At 46.9% G+C, this 21,366-nt stretch overlaps 1 protein-coding gene and 1 pseudogene across 4 annotated transcripts in view; both read left to right on the top strand.

The window, feature by feature from the left end:
• NLGN3 (neuroligin 3) overlaps nucleotides 1–21,366 on the top strand; it is a 285,040-nt gene that overhangs the window by 201,936 nt on the left and 61,738 nt on the right. The gene's annotated exons all lie outside the window — the stretch shown is intronic.
• LOC134951914 (5S ribosomal RNA) lies at nucleotides 6,765–6,882 on the top strand (annotated as a pseudogene).

Here is a 21,366-nt window from a genome sequence, read left to right as displayed (position 1 = left end):
CTGCCTCACCAGATCAGGTCTCAAATGATCACCTTGTCTCCGGAGGGCCGTCTGTCACTGAGCTGGCGGCTTCAAGACCAACGATTGAGCAGGGATCGTCCCTTCTGGATCTCCAACTGGGTTCTTCTGACCACGGATGCCAGTCTGAGAGGTTGGGGCGCGGTGTTGGAGCAACACTCCCTTCAGGGTCGGTGGACCAAGGAGGAATCTCTCCTCCCGATAAACATTCTGGAGTTGCGGGCAGTGTTCAACTCATTGAACTTCGCCCAGCATTTAATACAACACAGACCTGTTCAAGTACAGTCGGACAACGCCACCACGGTGGCGTACATAAATCATCAAGGCGGCACTCGAAGCTGCATGGCAATGAGGGAAGTTTCACGGATCCTTCAGTGGGCGGAACGCCATCTGCCAGCCATATTGGCAGTATTCATTCCGGGGGTCCTAAACTGGAAAGCAGTCTTTCTCAGTCGTCAGGACGTACACGCCGGAGAGTGGAGCCTCCATCCAGAAGTGTTTCGACTCCTTGTGGACAGGTGGGGCCTTCCAGATGTGGACCTGATGGCGTCTCGACACAATCACAAGGTTTCGGTCTTCAGAGCAAGGACAAGGGATCCTCAAGCAGCGTTCGTGGACGCACTGGCAATTCTATGGAAATTTCATCTGCCATACGTGTTCCCTCTGGTGTCACTCCTGCCCAGAGTAATAAGAAAGTTCAAGCAAGAAAGAGGAATCCTACTTCTTATCGCTCCCGCGTGGCCCAGACATCATTGGTTCTCAGACCTTAAGGGTCTCTCGATAGAGCGTCCTCTTCTACTTCCACAGCGCCCAGATCTCCTCGTTCAGGGCCCTTGTGTATATTGGGATTTAGCCCGGTTGGCTTTGATGGCGTGGCTCTTGAAGCTTCTGTCTTGAGGGCCAAAGGATTTTCTGAGGCAGTCATTCAAACCATGTTGAAGGCCCGGAAACCGGCTTCGGCTTGGTTTTACCATAGGGTCTGGAATTCTTACTTTGCTTGGTGTGCATCTTAACAATTATGACGCTTACAAGTTTAGTACGGCCAAACTTTTGGCCTTTCTACAACAGGTCCTGGACTTGGGCCTTCGTCTGGCCTCCATCAAGGTTCATATTTCTGCCTTATCGATTTGGTTTCGGAGAAAAATTGCGACTTTACCTGATGTTCATATGTTCACTCAGGGTGTGTTGCGGATTTAACCTCTTTATGTCCCGCCTGTGGCTCCTTGGGACTTTGTCGGTGGTTCTGGAGGTGTTGCAAGGTTCTCCGTTTGAGCCCCATGAATCTGCAGACCTTAAGTGGCTTTCTCTTAAGGTCCTGTTTCTGCTGGCTATTGCTTCTGCTAGACGTGTCGGATTTGGATGCCTTGTCTTGTAGGTCACTATATCTGATTTTTCACCGTGATCGGGCGGTTCTTAGAACACGTCCCGGATATTTACCTAAGGTGGTGTCTTCTTTCCACCTTACTCAGGAGATTGTGGTTCCGGCCTTTGCCTCTCCTGAATTGTCTTCCAAAGAGCGGTCTTTGGATGTGGTACAGGCTCTCCGTATCTATGTGTAGAGGACTGCTTCCCTTCGGAAGTCGGAATCTCTCTTTGTACTGTTTGGTTTTCACAAACGTGGCTGGCCTGTTCACAAGCAGACCCTGGCCAGATGGATTAGAATGGTGATTGCACATGCTTATGTACAGGCTGGCCTTCCAGCTCCTGCTACCATTAAGGCTCATTCTACTCGGTCTGTTGGACCTTCTTGGGCGGCCCACCGTGGTGCGACCCTTGAACAATTGTGCAAGGCGGCTACGTGGTCCTCAGTGAACATGTTCATAAGGTTCTATGCCTTTGATATTTCCGCCTCCCAGGATGCTTCTTTTGGACGCCGGGTTCTTGTGCCCGCTACAGTGTGTCCCCTCCCATAAGGAACTGCTTTAGGACATCCCCAATTTCATTCCCTGTGGAGCCCAGTGTACCCTGCAGCAGAAAACGAGATTTATGGTAAGAACTTACCATTGTTAAATCTCTTTTTGCGAGGTACACTGGGCTCCACAGGGCGCCCACCCTGACGCACTTAGCTTCTTTGGGTTGGTAAGGCATTAGCCGCTGACACCTTTTCCTGTCGTGAGAATGTGGTGTATGTGGCTACTAACAGTTGTCGTCTCTTTTGCCTGCTACTGCATTGGACTGGTTAACAAAAACTGAGCTCCTGTGCACGGAGGCGGGGTTATAGAGGAGGCGACGCTATGCATTCTGGGAACAGTCAAAGCTTTTAGCCTGTTGGTGCCTCGGATCAAGATCCTACTCTACACCCCAATGTCATTCCCTGTAGAGCCCAGTGTACCTTGCAGAAAGAGATTTAAAAACGGTAAGTTCTTACCATAAATCACGTTTTGGGATGTGGTGGAATGGGAGGTTTTTAGCATGAATGTGCAGCTGACAAATCTGCAGCCACTGCATGATACTATAAACAATGGCTAGAATCGCTGTGGAATGTTTCCAGCATCTTGAATTCAGGCTTGTGAGGGCAAAGGTGGGGTCCTACCCTGTTCTAGACAGGTGTACCTAACAAAGTGGCCGCTAAGTGTATATGCAAAAAAAATAAGTTATAGAAACAGTGGTGAACATACAAATGTGAATGATGACATCATGCAGTAAGTAATGATAAGATCAGTGATTGGCCTATACAGTTTTGAAATATGTTTTATTCACTTTAGAAAAGTCAAGTCAACTAAAAAGTAATTTTTAGGTAAAATGAAATTTCCACAGTTCAGATGTAAACTATGCCACACTTGGAAATACACCACATGACTAAAGGTATGTGGACATCTGATATGACACCTATATACCTCCATATGTGATAGTTGAGCGTCTCATTCCAAAACCATGGGCATTACTTGGGAGTTGATTCCCCTTTGTTATAACTAGTAAGACTTTTCACAAGAACATTGCTGAGGAGAGTCGCATTCACTGAGCGAGCATTAGTGAGGTCAGGCACTGATCATGGCTGATAACTCCTTTCTCAAATTCATCCCTAAAGTTTTCAGTGGCGCATCCTTCACCAATTCAAACGTGTACACCTGGGAGGTATTCGGGGCAGAGCACACCCATGGCAGAAAAAAGGAGATTTATGGTAAGACTTACCATTGTTAAATCTCTTTCTGCGAGGTACACTGGATTCCACAGGAAATAACATCGGGGTGTAGAGTTGGATCTTGATCCGAGGCACCAACAGGCTAAAGCTTTGACTGTTCCCAGGATGCACTGCACCGCTTCCTCTATATCCCTGCCTCCAGGCACTGGAGCTCAGTTTTGTTAACCAGTCCAATGCAGTAGCAGGTAAAAGAGACGACAGTAGTTAGTAGCCACAGATAACCACATTCTCATGACAGGAGAAGGTACCAGCGGATAATGTCATACAAACCCAAAGAAGCTAAGTGCGTCAGGTTGGGAACCCTGTGGAATCCAGTGTACCTCGCAGAAAGAGATTTAACAATGGTAAGTCTTACCATAAATCTCCTTTTCTGCAGCGGGGTACACTGGTATTCCACAGGGAATAACATCGGGGATGTCCTAAGGCAGTTCCTCATGGGAGGGGACGCACTGTAGCGGGCACAAGAACCCGGCGTACAAAAGAAGCATCCTGGGAGGTGGAAGTATCAAAGGCATAGAACCCAATGAACATGTTCACTGAGGACCACGTAGCCACCTTGCACAATTGTTCTAGGGACGCGCCACGGTGGGCCGCCCAAGAAGGCCCAACAGACCGAGTAGAATGGGCCTTGATAGTAGCAGGGGCTGCAGGTCCAGCCTGTACATAAGCTTGTGCAATCACCATTCTAATCCATCTGGCCAAGGTTTGCTTATTCGCAGGCCAGCCATGTTTGTGAAAACCAAAAAGGACAAATAGAGAATCAAATCTCCTAAGAGAAGCGGTTCTTTTCACATATATACGGAGAGCCCGTACCACATACAAAGACCGTTCTTTGGAGGACAAACCAGGAGAGATAAAGGCCGGAACCACAATCTCTTGGATAAGGTGGAAAGACGACACCACCTTAGGTAGATAACCAGGACGAGTTCTAAGAACTGCACGGTCACTGTGAAAAATCAGAAAGGGTGATCGACAGGATAAGGCACCCAAGTCTGAAACCCTTCTAGCAGAGGCAATAGCCAGCAAAAATAAGACCTTAAGTGTAAGCCATTTAAGGTCCACAGACTCAAGAGGTTCAAACGTAGGGAATCCAGAACAACCAACAAATCCCAAGGAGCCACAGGAGGAACATAGGGAGGTTGAATCTGTAAAACACCCTGAGCGAAAGTATGGACGTCAGGCAGAGTCGCAATTTTTCTCTGAAACCATAACGACAAGGCCGAAATATGAACCTTGAGGGAGGCCAGACGAAGGCCTAAGTCCAGGCCCTGTTGCTGAAAAGCCAAATGTTTTGAGGTACTGAACTTGTACGCATCATAATTATTAGCCGCACTCCAGGTGAAGTAAGAATTCTAAACCCTATAATAAATCTGAGCCGAAACCGGTTTGCAGGCTTTCAACATAGTTTGAATGACCAAAACAAAGAAAAAGGTAAACTTATCCGGCGCTACTGGTCAGAAGACTTTTCTTATAAGGAAATCCTCCAATATATTTCCACCAGTTGGATCCGTATCAACCCAAAAGAAATCTTGTATGGATATGCATAGTGAAGTACAGTAATATTTTAATGATACAAACACTTATAAAACAATCACATAAAAGCTCCACACATAACAAACATGAAGCAATTGTGGCCTTAATATCTGTGATAATGTTGAAATTACCAGAGAGGAAGAACTGACAGATGCAGTTCTAAGATAGATATGGAATGTGAGTCCCGGCCTCCCACAGTTCTTATGGCAATGCAAAATCAGCCTATCTGGATTTCACCTGTTACCGTCACGCTGGCAACCAAATCTCAATGTCTCCGCTTCCAACGCGTTTCCACTCCGGCAGGGGGGTCTTTTTCAAGGAATCCGGGATGCCTCACTTGTCCACTAGCAGTTGAAAGACTTCCGGATGAAGGCTCCACTCTCCGTCGTGTACATCCTGACGACTGAGGAAATCCGCTTCCCAGTTGATGACCGCCGGAATGAACACTGCCGATATGGCTGGCAGATGGCGTTCCGCCCATAGAAGAATCCTTTACACTTCCATCATTGCCATGAGGCTTTGAGTGCCGCCTTGATGATTTATGTACGCCACCGTGGCGGCGTTGTCCGACTGTACTTGAACAGGCCTGTTCTGTACCAGAGTCAGGGCCAGTTTTAGAGCATTGAACACTGCCCGCAACTCCAGAATGTTTATCAGAATGAGAGATTCCTCCCTGGTCCACCGACCCTGTAGAGAGTGTTGCTCCAACACTGCACCCCAACTCCGCAGACTGGCATCCGTCGTTAGGTGGACCCAGTTGGAGATCCAGAAGGGACGACCCTTGCTCAATCATTGGTCCTGGAGCCACCAGCTCAGAGACAGATGAACTTCCGGAGTCAAGGAAATCATGTGAGACCTGATCCGATGAGGCAGGCCGTCCCAATTGGAAATGATAAACTGCTGCAGATGGTGAGAATGAAATTGAGCGTACTCTACCGTGTCGAAAGTCGACACCATGAGGCCTAGTACTTGCATCGCCGAGTGTATCGACACACGAGGGTTTCAGGACCTTCTCCGGAGACAAGAACAACCGTTGGTTGTGTGTGTTCAGTAACGCCCCCAGGTGTATCATGCTCTGAGCAGTAACCAGCGAGGATTTTTTTCCAGTTGATGAGCCACCCTTGGGCTTGCAGGAATTAGACCGTCAGTTCCAGGTGACGAAGGAGAGCCTCTGAGGAGTTAGCCAGGATCAACAAGTCGTCCAGATACGGCAGGATCCTGATACCCCGACGGCGGAGGAGGGCCATCATGACCGCCATGACCTTGGTGAATATTCGTGGAGCCATGGTCAGTCCAAAAGGCAAGGCCTGGAATTGATAATGTAAGTTGTCAATAGCAAACCGCAGATATTGTTGATGCGACATGGCAATAAGTATATGTAGGTAAGCATCCTGTATGTCCAGGGATACCATATAGTTCTTGGGCTATAAGGCCAGAAAAATAGATTGAAGAGTTTCCATACGGAATTTGGATACCGTCACAAATTTGTTCAAAGACTTGAGGTTGAGAATGGGCCGTGAAGATCCATTTGGTTTTGGAACTAGGAACAGTGTTGAATACTACCCCCGTCCTCTCTGTGCCAGAGGCACCGGCACTATCACTCCTGTGTCCAGGAGGGTTTGTACCACCAAATGTAGAGTTTTTGCTTTCAAGGATCCGAAGGGATATTTGTTGATCAAAATTGGTGAGGGGGGCGTTTCTTGAAAGAGATGGCGTATCCGTGACTGACGCCTCCCTTCCCAGGTGTCTGAAGTGGTCTGTTACCATAACTGGGCGAACCACAGAAGTCGGCCTCTCACCCTGAGGCCCCCAGTGGGAGGCCCGCCCCGTCATGCAGCAGGCTTGTCTGGTTTGGAAGCAGGCTGACGGGCAGCCCAGGAACGTTTTGGTTTGGGCGTAGAGGTTTTGGAAGTGCGAGCCTGTTTCGGGTGCGCCTGACCCTCTGCTTTACTTGGAGGTCGAAAGGAACGGAAGCTGGTACTTTTAGCCTTCAGAGCCGAAGGATTAGTACTCCGAAGACATGCAGTTTTAGCAGATGGGTCGCGAATCAAATAAAACCGCTCCCACAAATCTTTACAGTCACACCACACTGGATATGCCCAATCCCATCTGACCTTGGAAGCAAGCAGTGTCGGGCCAGATCGGTACCAGAAAGGGAGACCCTCTGGGAACATCTGGTACTGTAGTATTGGGGGGAAGCAATTCATCCACATACCCAGGAAAGCAGAAGTGTACTTTACTTTCTTCATAACCAGATTATCTTGGTGCATACACTCTCTCATTGCCCATTCGATGGAAACAGATGGGCAAAAGCAGAAGTGACTGGTTTCTGGCATTATCCCTTAATACTTTTTGGAGTACGGGTGCGGTATCACGGACTGGGTACTCAATTTGTTACCTTACAAGAATAAGTAGATAATGTAATATATTGATTGATTTTGAGTCTTAAGGCCTGATTTTTCCGTTCGTCTCTAATACGTACAAAACATTCTTATTGTGAGACAACAGAACTGAAAAATAGAAATTTTCGCTCCAATTATCGTTTTCTTATCGTGACCCACTCTCGATATAGACAGTGCCCATTGGGACACTGGATAATTAGATCCAAGAGAGGTGAGCAAATAATTTAATATGTTTTTAAACCATTAATTTTTTTTTTAAATGTTCGTCTGTAAATTTTTAATAAAAGTTACGTTTTAACGAACACAGTTTCACTTACCTTCCATGATACCTACTATATAACCTACTTATATACTTACCTTATTATGTAAAAAGTGTGCCCCAGAGAGACTAAACAGTCTTTTTGCTCCTCTGCAAAACCCCACAAAATAGTTTGCTCTGAACTAATCTCTGGGAGCACCACCAAACAGATACCACTGCATAAAACTTGCTAGGCAAAGCCAGTGATTCAGTGTTGGTTTTAGTCAATATCAATTCTGTGCTATTCGTTTCTTTTTGATTATTAGTTCATAACAATCCTATCCAGTGCAGACTCCAAACCCCAACCTTTTGCAGTTTTAGCAGATGCTAAGTCAGCAACAATCTTGTTCAGATCTTCCCCGAAAAGGATGTTTCTCTTAAAAGGGATCACCTCCAAGGTCTTTTTAGAGTCCAGATCCTCAGACCAGGACCATAACCACAGAATCCGGCGAGCCAGAATGGACGTAGTAGACGCTTTGGCTGCCAGGACACCGACATCAGAGGCCGCCTCTACTCTCTGGCATTATCAGAAAAATTAGTAGGTAGCTCCACTTCAACTTCTTGAACCCAGGCTTCAATAGCTTTTGCAGCCTAAGAAGCCACTATAGTAGGTCTATATGCATAGCACCCGCAAGAGTGTAAATAGACTTCAAGCAACCCTCCACGCGCTTATCCGTCGGTTCCTTCAGAGAGGTAATGGTAGTGACAGGCAGAGTAGATGACACCACGGCAGTGTTTCCCAATTTTTACTTAACTCTGCAGCGAGGGGATAACGAGCGAGCATCTTTTTAGACAGGGAGAATTTATTTCCTGCAGACTCCCAGGATTCCTGACGTATGTCAACTAAATGGTCAGAATGTGTCAAAACTATTTTAGTAACCTTCTGACGTTTGAACTTCTCAGGTTTCTTAGACGTATCTGGAGGTTCAGTTTCATCATCGATCTGAAGAATCAGTTTGATAGCCTCCAAGAGGTCAGGAACACCCACCTGTGTTGTAGATTCCCCATCAGTAGCATCTGCATCAGTGTCTGATAGGTCAGTATATACGCCATCTTCATCGGATGAAGTATCCAAAACATGCGTGGATTGTGAGGGAAAAATGGCCCGCTTAGATAACCCTTTGGTCCTAGGGGGGGCGAGGGTCAGGCTTTTGTTTAACAAAAGACTGATTTAACTGCTGTAACTGAGTTGACAGAGAATCCACCCATGGTGGATTTACAACAGGGACAATATGTGATTGTACAGGCTTAGGAGGTCCCACAGGGGGCGCAAGTCTCGTTACTAGCGTAGTCAGTAAATTAGAAAAACCAGCCCAAGGTGGGTCTTGGTGTGCCACCGGTGCTGCAGACTGACCGAGGGGTACAGAACCCCCGGTACCTGGACCCTCAGCTGAAATATTTTCCTCAGATAAGTCTGTGGCGTCAGCACTGCATGATGCAGGATCAGCCACGGATCTCCCGCCCTGTGACCCAGACATTATTGGAGAATGTAGCCCTAGGGCGTAACAGTACAATATAGCCAGACACAGTACCTGACAAAAAAAACCTGTGGAGTGTGATTGCAAATGCATATCACAAACAGAGGATTTAAGTGGTATAAGGTGACTGAAATACAAAGAGAAAAATACTAAACAGTATATCCTGTGAAACACTATATATATAGGACCCTGATGCACTTAGCCCCCCCCACCCCACCCGTCAGGGTGCAGAATATAGGATATAGGGATAGCAATATGTGTGAGATACACGGAATAGGAACCACACATCAGCTATTGGCACACACAGTCACATGTACAATGCAGAAATTATTACAAACAACAATAAAACTGCACTGGACTAGCAATACTAAGTAAAGCTATGTATGTATACAGATATAACAATGCACAGTAAATACTGGATGTATATCACAGGATACTTGTACTAAATATACCTGTAGTTATGCACTTGTTCATAACTAACACTGTCTAATCGACATATAGAATACTTAAGTGTTCTGTAAATGCACAGCGCTGATGAGGCTGGCGGCTTTACAGAGGAGACAGTGCCCAGCAGTTCCAGAATCAGCGCAGCTGTGTGTAATGGCGCCCAAACGATGATAGGGAGTGAGGGAGAGAGAGAGACAGAGATGCAGCTTCAGGGAGGGAACATCTGCTGTAGATGGCACCTGGGGCTGGGGGAGGGGCTACAGTTACCACCGGGTACTATGGAGCCTGTACTAAACGGATTTTAGTAAATCCGACCTGTGCTTCTTGCCCTGGTGGATATAGTGGGGTCCCTGCATGGCCACAGTGTCCACGCCAGTGGCGCGGTCCATCTCCGGAGACCGTAAATGGATCGCGATTTCGGCGGGTCCCGCCTGTGGAACCCTCTTACCTCCTCCCTGTCGTGCAGCCACGCGATCCAGGAGAGCAGCGGCGGTATGTGTGCCTGATGAGACCGAGCGCCTCCGCTGTAAGTACCCAGCAACCAGGGGGCGGGAGTATACAGCGCCGCTGGGGGAGGTGAGGGAGCTGCAGCACGGGTCTGGGACTCCAGGTCGACACCAAAAAGGCCGACACCAATTGGTCGACGCACCTTAGGTCGACATCGACAAAAGGTCAACATGAACAAGGTCGACATGAGTTTTTTATGTTTTTTGGGTGTCGTTTTCTTCGTATAGTGACCGGGAACCCCAATTAGTGCACCGCGTCCCCTCACATGGCTCGCTTCGCTCGCCATGCTTCGGGCAAGGTGCCTCTCTCCTCTGCCGCTGCGCCCGGCACAGGTTACCGTTCCCAATCGTATGAAAAAAATTTAAAAAATGAAGGAAAAAAGTGAAAAACTCATGTCGACCTTGTTCATGTCGACCTTTTGTACATGGCGACCTAAGGTGTGTCGACCAACTGGCGTCAACCTAAGGTGTGTCGACCTTTTTGGTGTCGACCTAGAGTCCGGATACCCCGCAGTACGATATTTCCGTATGACATATAGCACCAAGTGCCAATGCTGCGGCCCTTGAAGTCTTCTTTCTTGTCAGAAAAGCTCTTTTCAGGGCTGCCTCGCACAGCCCTCCCTGTTAGCTGCCTGCACTGCAGGCACCAACTTACAAACTGAGCTTCAGTGCCTGGAGGCAGGGATATAGAGGAGGCGGTGCAGTGCATCCTGGGAACAGAGCTTTAGCCTGTTGGTGCCTCGGATCAAGATCTAACTGTACACCCCGATGTTATTCCCTGTGGTTATTCCAGGGTACCCCGCTGCAGAAATATGTCAGTGCTATTCTAATGTTATGGCCACCGTGCTCTGCTTTATGACCATTTCTGTGGTCCTGTGTTTGTAGACATTTACCTGCTTTGTCTTGTGCACCATCGCAGCATAAGTCATTTTCAGTTCATCTAAGGAGACTGTACCTGCCTCACCCTTTTCCATCTTCCTTTTTTCTGTTTCTCTCAATTTAAGTGAATCTCTTTAAGGACTCACAAAACAAAGGTGTAGCACTAACTGTCTCTAGTGCTGTTAGCCGCAGTTTGCGCAGTTGCTCCTAGATTTTTTCCAAAGCACACTAGTTTTGCAAAATCGTTGTGTTTGCAAAAGTTTGCTATAGCTGATTGGGGAGATGGCTGAGCAAGGGTGTTACTTGTATGTGTGTTGCAAAGCAGTGCAGAAATGAGATTTTATTTTATCACAATGAGATATAGTTGTGGAGTGGGTGGATTTTTAGGGGTGCTGCTGTATTGTGGAAATACTTTAGTTCAAGTCTTGTCCTATGCAACACAGGAAAGGGACTTAAAGACAGTCCCAGTTACATCCCCTTAATTTCCAAAATGTATTTAAAACATAAAAAAAAATGTTAAACCCAGTGGTTATTGATGAGAAAAAGAGAGAGGGTTTAATTTAATGTATGAAGTGACACTAAATTATTGTTTAGGTTGACTTTTCTGTGACCGTTACACTTTTATACAGAGCTTGTGCACTTCTACTTTGCGAAGATTAGCCTACTGAGAGTGGGAATTAGGAGTGCGCACTGAAGTGCACTTTGTGGTACCTCAAAGTGCCTCACTGCAAAACTAAGGTTTTCTGCTGGGCGCAGTTAGGGTGGTATTCAAATGATACATCACACCCAATCTCCTTTCTAAAGTGATCCCCGTTATATTGCATATCGCACCCATAGTAATCAGGTTTAGCTGCATAAAGGGTTAGGGCGCCTCATTATCCCGGGGTAGCGAGATAAACTGATGATACCACGCCCTTCAGCAGAAACAGAACGGGTATGGAAGGGGGCGGAAAGAATTGAATACTGCCCTTACTATGTATTGTAGATTAGGTCCAGTCATTTCTTTTTACCCCACAATTTCAGCTTTGGTTTGAGTACATTCCTTCTCTTATTCAGCTTCTCATTGCTTTATATCCTTATTTTGTCTGATTAGAAGACCACCTGCTAATGGGCCTGACTCTGAGTTGCACAGATTGTCGATGGTGCACGCTGTTGGCCAATGCTTAAGTCTGCGCATGTGTCCCGATTGTTAGCACTCAGATATGCAGAATACAATCTGACACATGGTATGCGAAATACAGTGAGAGTTCCTGGGAGATAACATGGGGGTGGCTGAGCAGATGTGGGCATGTCGCTGTAAGCGGCTACATCCAAAGACTAAGAACCACTTACACGGGAGGGGGGGGGCCATATTCTGACAGATATCCATAGGGTCTACCATAGGGTTGGTGTAAGTTTTGATGGTGCGCCAATAGTGCATCTAACGACACACCAGGACAGATTTGCACCACCACAAGATCAGGCGTCTCAGAATACACAATGTCAGGCGTGCCATTAGCATAAAGACGCAGGTGTGGCTGTGGCAAAAGATGTGTCTGCGTGTGACTCAGAATTCCCCATGTGTGTTTTAATTGCGCCTTTTCCATTTTAACTTAATGCTGCTGCTCTCCACAACTTATCAATGACTGGCTCATTTTCATTCACCATTCAGTCTTGGTTGTTGTTATTCTCTGACAGTTATTTCCCAAAAACTTCTGTTTACTTCTGACGTTTTTATTATTCGAATAGAAAAGCTGTTTGTCAGGATGATATATGTTGTTTATATATGGAGAAAGTTATTTTAGGACCATTAAGTGTTAGTATCGTTCTCCAGCCAGGTTCTCACACCACCTTAAGCTTACACCTCCACTCTCATTACTCATACTCTGCTCTTTTAGCCTTTAAATCTTGTGCGTTCATTTTTTATTTCTTTTTTGCCAACTTGTCTTATTTTTTTCACATTTCTTTTTCATCCTCAACAAGCAGAAGGAGGACGTTTCATAACTACAACTCATTACTGTTTTCATTATCTTTGCATAGGAAAATTGTAATTGCTGCTTAAATCATTGATGGGCATCCTGCTATACTTCAAAGGCCACATGTGCGGCCTTTCAACCTCCAAAAGGCGCGCACATTATCTTTCATTTCAAGAATAAAATAAAAATAGGCCCAAAATTGCCTCTGCATGTCCACATGACTCATCCCACATGCTCCCCATTTACTTCAAAATGCCACCACATGCCAGGCATACTCGCCACTTTATGCAAAATTAACCCCAGGTGCTCTCAGGCCTCCACGTGCCACTACATGCAAGACACATGCCCTTAGACTCCTGAAACATCCACAGAGTCCACATGCACTCCATACCTCCCCCCCCCATGCAACTCTGATCTCACCACATACCAATCAAACATCCCATAAGCACCTCACATGCCTCTAAGACCTCTCCACTTGCCCTTCACAAGTCAATTAGACCTCCCCATATTCCTCTCCTACATGCCATTTGCAACTTATCCTCATGTCTATAAATACTCACTTGTGCAGCCTAAGGCCACAGAGAAAGGAGGGAGAGTATGTTATGCAGAATGCATTGCACTTTCTACTTTTCTTCCTTCTCGTGCTGTGTGACTTCCCATTAGTGTGATGAGGAGGTCATATGAATTGGAAGCCAGCTTCTCCTATTTTGTCTTATTCTCTGTTTATAACAAAGATGTGTACTCATACATCTAACAATACAATTAGAATACAATTGGCGTTGAGTGAGCCACCAGCGATCATGCAACTCCGCTAGTGTTGGGTGTCTTTTTTTTTTGCTGAAATTGCGTCTTAGTTGCAACGCGATGTGACTACGATGTACCAGGAAACTATGTTTCTGCAGCGGGGTACACTGGTATTCCACAGGGAATAACATCGGGGTGTAGAGTTGGATCTTGATCCGAGGCACCAACAGGCTAAAGCTTTGACTGTTCCCAGTATGCACTGCACTGCCTCCTCTATAGCCCCGCCTCCAGGCACTGGAGCTCAGTTTGTAAGTTGGTGCCTGCAGTGCAGGCAGCTAACAGGGAGGGCTGCGTTAGGTAGCCCTGAAAAGAGTTTTTCTGAGAAGAAAGAAGACTTCAAGGGCCGCAGCATAGGCACTTGGTGCTATATGTCATGCTGACATATCGTGCTGCGGCTCCCTCACCTTCCCCAGCGGCGCTGTATACTCCCGCGCCCTGGTTGTTGGGTAATTACAGTGGAGGCGCTCCGGTCTCATCAGGCACACATACCGTCGCTGCTCTCCTGGATCGCGTGGCCGCACGATAGGGAGGAGGTAAGAGGGTCCCCTAGGTGGGACCCGCTGAAATCGCGATCCGGACGCGTTCTCCGGAGACGGACCGCGTCGCTGGCGTGGACACTGTGGCCATGCAGGGACCCCACTATATCCACCAGGGCAAGGAGTACAGGTTGGATTTACTAAAATCCGTTTATTACAGGCTCCATAGTACCTGGTGGTGAAGTCCAGCAAAAGTGATGAGGCGCTGACCTGTAGCACCTCCCCCAGCCACAGGCGCCATCTACAGCAGAAGTTCCCGCTCTGGAGCTGCATCTCTCTCTCTCCCTCACTCCCTGTCAGCGTTTGGGCGCCATTACACAGCTGCGCTAATCCTGGGACTGCTTGGCACTGTCTCCTCTGTTAAACCGCCTGTATCATCAGCGCTGTGCATTTACAGGACTCTTAAGTATTCTACATGTCGTTTAGACAGCGTTAGTTAAGAACAAGTGCATAACTATCTGAATATTTAGTACAAGTATTCTGTGATATACATCCAGTATTTACTGTGCATTGTTATATCTGTATACATACATAGCTATATGTAGTATTGCTAATCCAGTGCAGTTTTATTGTTACTGTATATGTAATAATTTCTGCATTGTACATGTGACTATGTGTGCCTATAGCTGCTGTGTGGTTTCCATTCCGTGTATCACATAGTGCTATCACTATATTCTGTACCCTGAGGGGGGCTAAGTGCATCAGAGTCCTATATATATATATATATATATATATATATATATATAGTGTTTCACAGGATATACTGTTTTTGTCTTTTTCTCTGTGTATTTCAGTCCCCATATACCACTTAAATCCTCTGTTTGTGGTTTGCATTTGCAGTCACACTCCACAGGGGTTTTTTGTCAGGTACTATGTCTGACTTTATTGTACTGTTATGCCCTAAGGCTACGTTTCCATATAATGTCTGCTACACAGGGTGGGAAATCCGTGGCTGATCCTGCATCATGTAGTGCTGACGCCACGGATTTATCTGTGGAAAATATTCCAGCTGAGGGTCCAGGTGCCGGGGATTCTGTACCCCTCAGTCAGTCTGCAGCACCGGTGGCACACTGAGACCCACCTTGGGCTGTTTTTTTCTAATTTACTGACTACGCTAGTAACGAGACTTACGCCCCCTGTGGGACCTCCTGTGCCATTACAGCCACATATTGTCCCTGTAGTTAATCCGCCATGGGTGGATACTCTGTCAACTCAGTTACAGCAATTAAATCAGTCTTAAATAAAAGCCTAACCCTCGCCCTCCTAGGACTAAAGGGTCATCTAAGCGGACCATTTCTTCCTCACAATCCACCCATGTTTCGGATACTTCATCCGATGAAGATGAGGTATATACTGACCCATCAGACACTGATGCAGCTGCGTCTGATGAGGAATCTACAACGCAGGTTGATGTTCCTGACCTATTGGAGGCTATCAAACTGATTCTTCAGATTGATGATGAAACTGACCCTCCAGATAACGTCTAAGAACCCTGATAAGTTCAAACGTCAGAAGGTTACTGAATTAGTTTTGCCACATTCTGACCATTTAGTTGACATACGTCAGGAAATCTGTGAGTCTCCAGGAAATAAATTCTGCCTGTCTAAAAAGATGCTAGCTCGTTATCCCCTCTCTGCTGAGTTAAGTAAGAATTGGGAAACACCACCACCGGTGGACTCACATGTAGCTCGTCTTGTGGTGTCTTCTACTCTGCCTGTCACTACCGTCACCTCTCTGAAGGAACTGACAGATAAGCGTGTGGAGGGTTGCTTGAAGTCTATTTACACTCTTGCGGGTGCCGTACATAGACCCACTATAGCAGCTTCTTGGGCTGCAAAAGCTATTGAAGCCCAGGTTCAAGCTGCTGAGGCAGAGCTACTTTTGAATTTTTCTGATAATGCCAGACAGTGTCTTTCATATATTACCACAGCCTCTCATTACATTCAGGAGGCGGCCTCTGATGCCGGTGTTCTGGCAGCCAAAGAGCCTACTACGTCCATTCTGGCTCGCCGGATTCTGTGGTTGCGGTCCTGGTCGGTAGACCTGGACTTTAAAAAGACCTTGGAGGTGATCCCTTTTAAGGGAAACATCCTATTCGGGGAAGATTTGAACAAGATTGTTGCTGACTTAGCGTCTGCTAAGACTGCATATCTACCAAGTACTAATCCTTTGGCTCCGAAGGCTAAAAATACCTCCTTTTGTTCCTTTTGACCTCCAAGTAAAGCAAAGGGTCAGGCGTACCCGAAACAGGCTCGCACTTCCAAAACCTCTAAGCCCAAGCCTAAATGTTCTTGGGCTGCCCGTCAGCCTGCTACCAAACCAGACAAGCCTGATGCATGACGGGGCGGGTCTCCCCCTGGGTGACCCCAGGGTGGGAGACCAACTTCTGCAGTTCACCCAGGTATGGTTACAGACCTCTTCAGACGCCTGGGTGAGGGAAGTCGTCACTTGCGGATACGCCATCTCTTTGAAGACACGTCCCCCTCCCAAGTTTTGCTCGACGGTTATCCCTTAGGATCCGGTAAAAGCTAAAACTCTACGTTTGGTGGTGCAATCCCTCCTGGACACAGGAGTAATAGTGCCGGTGCCTCTGTCTCAGAGGGTCAGGGGGTACTATTCAACGCTGTTCCTAGTTCCGAAGCCGAATGGATCCTCCCGGCCCATTCTCAAACTCAAATCTTTTAACAAATTTGTGAAGGTATCCAAATTCCGTATGGAAACTCTTCGCTCTATTGTACTGGCTTTGGAGCCCAAGGATTATATGGTATCCCTGGACATACAGGATACTTACCTACTCATAGCTATTGCCGTGTTGCATCAGCAGTATCTGCGGTTTGCTATTGGTGACCTAAATTTTCAATGCCAAGCCTTGCCCTTTGGACTGACTACAGCTCTTCGGATCTTCACCAAGGTCATGTCAGTCATGACGGCCATTCTCCGTCTGCAAGGTATCAGAATCCTACCATATCTGGACGACTTGCTGATCCTGGCGAACTCCCCAGAGGTTCTCATCCGTCATCTGGAACTGACGGTCCCATTCCTACAAGCACACGGGTGGCTCATCAATTGAAAGAAATCCTCACTGGTCCCTGCTCAGAGCATGGTGCACCTAGGGGCATCACTGGACACACACAACCAACGTTTGTTGTTGTCTCCAGAGTAGGTCCTGAAGCTTCAGGACAGGATAAGATGCTTATTTTCCCGCCCACGAGTGTCGATACACTCAGAGATGCAAGTACTAGGCCTCATGGTGTCGGCTTTTGACATGGTAGAGTACGCTCAATTTCACTCTGTCCCTCTGCAGAAGCTAATCCTTGCCAAGTGGGACGGCCTGCCTCAGCGGATCGGATCTCACATGATCTCCTTGACTCCGGAGGTAGGTCTGTCACTGAGCTGATGGCTACAGGACCAACAATTGAGCAGGGGTCGTCCCTTCTGGATCTCCGACTCGGTCCTTCTAACGACGGATGCCAGTCTGCGGGGTTTGGACGCTGTGATGGAGCAACACTCTCTTTAGGGTCGGTGGACCAGGGAGGAATCTCTCCTCCCGATAAATATTCTGGAGTTGCGGGCAGTGTTCAATGCTCTGAAACTTGCCCGGCCTCTGGTACAGAACAGGCCTGTTCAAGTACAGTCGGACAATGCCACCAAGGTGGCGTACATAAATCATCAAGGCGGCACGAGAAGCCGCATGGCAATGTTGGAAGTGTCAAAGATTCTTCAATGGGCGGAATGCCATCTGCCAGCCATATCGGCAGTGTTCATTCCGGGGGTCCTAAGCTGGGAAGCGGATTTCCTCAGTCGTCAGGACGTACACGCCGGAGAGTGGAGCCTTCATCCAGAAGTCTTTCAACTCCTAATGGACAAATGGGGCCTACCAGATGTAGACCTGATGGCGTGTCGACACAATCACAAGGTTCCGGTCTTTGGAGCAAGGACAAGGGATCCTCAAGCAGCGTTCGTGGACACCCTGGCAATTCCAAGGTTCATATATCTGCCTTTTTGGTGTGGTTTCAGAGAAAGATTGCGTCTCTTCCTGACGTTCACACTTTCACTCAGGGTGTTTTACGGATACAACCTCCCTATGTCCCTTCTGTGGCTCCATGGGATCTGTCTGTTGTTCTGAATGCCCTACAAGAGTCTCCATTTGAACCTCTTGAGTCTATGGACCTTAAATGACTTACGCTTAAGGTCTTATTTTTTCTGGCTATTGCCTCTGTTTGACGGGTTTCAGACTTGGGTGCCTTATCCTGTTGGTCACCCTTTCTCATTTTTCACCCTAACCGTGCGGTTCTTAGAACTCGCCCTGGTTATCTTCCTAAGGTGCTGTCGTCTTTCCACATTATCCAAGAGATTGTGGTTCCGGCCTTTATCTCTCCTGGTTTGTCTTCAAAAGAGCGGGCTTTGGATGTGGTACAGGCTCTCCGTATCTATGTGCAGAGAACCGCCTCACTTAGGAGATCTGATTCTCTCTTTGTCCTTTTTGGTTTTCACAAACGTGGCTGGCCTGTGAATAAGCAAACTTTGGCCAGATGGATTAGAATGGTGATTGCACAAGCTTATGCGCAGGCTGGACTTCCAGCTCCTGCTGCTATCAAGGCCCATTCTACTCGGTCTGTTGAACCTTCTTGGGCGGCCCCCCGTGGCGCGTCCCTAGAACAATTGTGCAAGGCGGCTACGTGGTCCTCAGTGAACACGTTCATCAGGTTCTATGCCTTTGATACCTCCGCTTCCCAGGACGCCGTGTTTTTGTGTCCGCTACAGTGTGTTCCCTCCCATGAGGAACTGCTTTAGGACATCCCCGATGTTATTCCCTGTGGAATACCAGTGTACCCCGCTGCAGAAAAGGAGATTTATGGTAAGGCTTACCATTGTTAAATCTCTCTGCGAGGTACACTGGATTCCACAGGGTGCCCACCCTGACGCACTTAGCTTCTTGGGAATTGTATTGCATTAGCCGCTGGTACCTTCTCCTGTCGTGAGAATGTGGTTCTATGTGGCTAACATCTACCGTCTCTTTTACCTGCTACTGCATTGGACTGGTTAACAAAACTGAGGTGGCGGTGCAGTGCCTCTTGGAAACAGTTAAAGCTTTAGCCTGTTGGTGCCTCGGATCAAGATCCAACTCTACACCCCGATGTTATTCCCTGTGGAATCTAGTGTACCTCGCAGAAAAAGATATAACAATGGTAAGTCTTACCATAAATCTCCTTTTATTCATTTTATATGCAAGACTTTTATACCTATGTGTGACCAAGTCTGTTTATGAAGCACAACAGAACTTGCCGTGGAAAACAGCCATGTCTGTTGTATCATGCACATTCAGAGACTCAGTTGCACACAGATATACAAAGGTCACATATCAAATTAGCCACACTGGCTGATGGTGCATCCTAGTTACATGGTGTTGCGAATAAGACACACTTTCAGTATAAAAGATGCCTGACGCTAGCAGAGTCTCACGGGACCTGGCATGCTAAGAGGGGCTGGCTAGAGCTGCTGCGGCAAAGGGGTATGAGGAGAGGACACATCTGTAAGTTAGGTGCAGGTGAAGCACTGCCTCTTCCTCACCACTGGGCCGGAGAGGCCACATGGCAAATGGATGAGTGATGTCACCAAAGACAGTGACAGCATAGAATACAGGTCACTTCCACTTTAATATAGAAGATATGGCTCCCGATTTCAGCTAACTTTTCTCTGAAGGCAGATTCCACCTTTTCATTTTGTTGTATTTATTGTGTTGCATGATTTTGTGTCTGCCTATGTGTATTTCTTAGTTATTTTGTTTTTCTCATGGACAACAAACACAGTTGCTAAAAAAAATGTTGCTGCTTAATATCTGGTTTGTTACTTCTCTGCTATTCCCTCTATCATTTCAGTGCTTGGTCACCCATTTACCACCTTCCAATAATATAGTTAAATGTTCCTATTCTCTGTGTTTCAGGTCACTGTCCCTTCATTTCCTCTTTGACATCTTATTTTTCCTTCCTTCACCCAGTGTATTTTACTATTGTAATGTTATTTGGCCCATTTCAGCATATAATCATTTCTGACTATTATTTTACTTGCTTGCTATCTGTTTCTCTATAATTTCATTGCCTTTCTATGTTTTAATTATGTCTCCCCCAATGTTGGCTAATGTTCCATTCCTTGTCTCAATGACATTACCACAACCACCTCATTCCTCCTTTTTATTCGGGTGCTTATGTATTTTTTGTTGAAAAGGTGATCATTTATTTTTTTGAAATGTATTATGGTTTTTTGTACTATTTAATTTTGTGTCACTATTTCTTATTACTCAGTCCCCATCAAGACCATTATTCTGTCCCTTTACTAGTTTTTATCATTTGTTTCCTCTTGCATCCCACACAAATTCAACTATCTTATTTCTATTTTAAATTTTGCATCAGATTTAATTATACAACTAATTTGGTTTATTTCTTATTTCTGCAGTGGGGTACACTGTGATTCCACTGGGAATTACATCGGGGTGTAGATTTGGATCTTGATCCGAGGCACCAACAGGCTAAAAGCTTTGACTGTTCCCAGGATGCATAGCGCCGCCTCCTCTATATCCCCGCCTCCAGGCACTGGAGCTCAGTTTGTAAGTTGGTGCCTGCAGTGCTCTAGGCAGCCCTGAAAAGAGCTTTTTTTGAGAAAGAAAACTTCAAGGGCTCCCTCACCTCCCACAGCTGCGTTGTATACTCCCACGTCCTGGTTGCCATGTACTTACAGCAGAGGCGCTCTGGTTCAATCAGGCACACTCACCGCCGCTGCTCTCCTGGATCGCGAGGCCGCATCATAGGAAGGAGGTAAGAGGGTCCCCAAGACGGTACCCGCCGACATCGCAATCCGGCACGGTCTCCGTAGATGGACCGCTCGCGCTGGCATGGACACTGTGGCCGTACAAGGACGCCACTAGACCACCAGGGCAAGGGGCACAGGTCGGATTTCTTAAAATCCGTTTACAATAGGCCCCGCAGTACCCGGTGGTGAAGTCCAGCAGAGGGGATACGGCTCTGACCTGTAGCCCCTCCCCCCAGCCCTAGGCACCATTTACTGCAAATGTTCCCGCCCTGGAGCTGCATCTCTCTTCTCCCTCACTCCCTGTCAGCATTTGAGCGTCATTACACCACAGCTGCGCTAATTCTGGGACTGCTTGGCAATGTCTCCTCTGTAAAGCTGCCTGCCTCATCAGCGCTGTGCATTTACAGGACACTTAAGTATTCTATATGTTGTTTAGACAGTGTTAGTTAAGAACAAGTGCATAACGACAGGGATATTTAGTACAAGTACCCTGTGATATACATCCAGTGTTTACTGTGCATTGTTATATCTGTATATATACATAGCATTACTCAGTAGTCC

Source organism: Pseudophryne corroboree, chromosome 8, assembly GCF_028390025.1.
Source record: "Pseudophryne corroboree isolate aPseCor3 chromosome 8, aPseCor3.hap2, whole genome shotgun sequence".
In the NCBI taxonomy this organism is placed as follows: Eukaryota; Metazoa; Chordata; class Amphibia; order Anura; family Myobatrachidae; genus Pseudophryne; species Pseudophryne corroboree.
The sequence above is the reverse complement of the archived record's forward strand: the minus strand, read 5'-3'. Positions and strand labels throughout refer to the sequence as shown.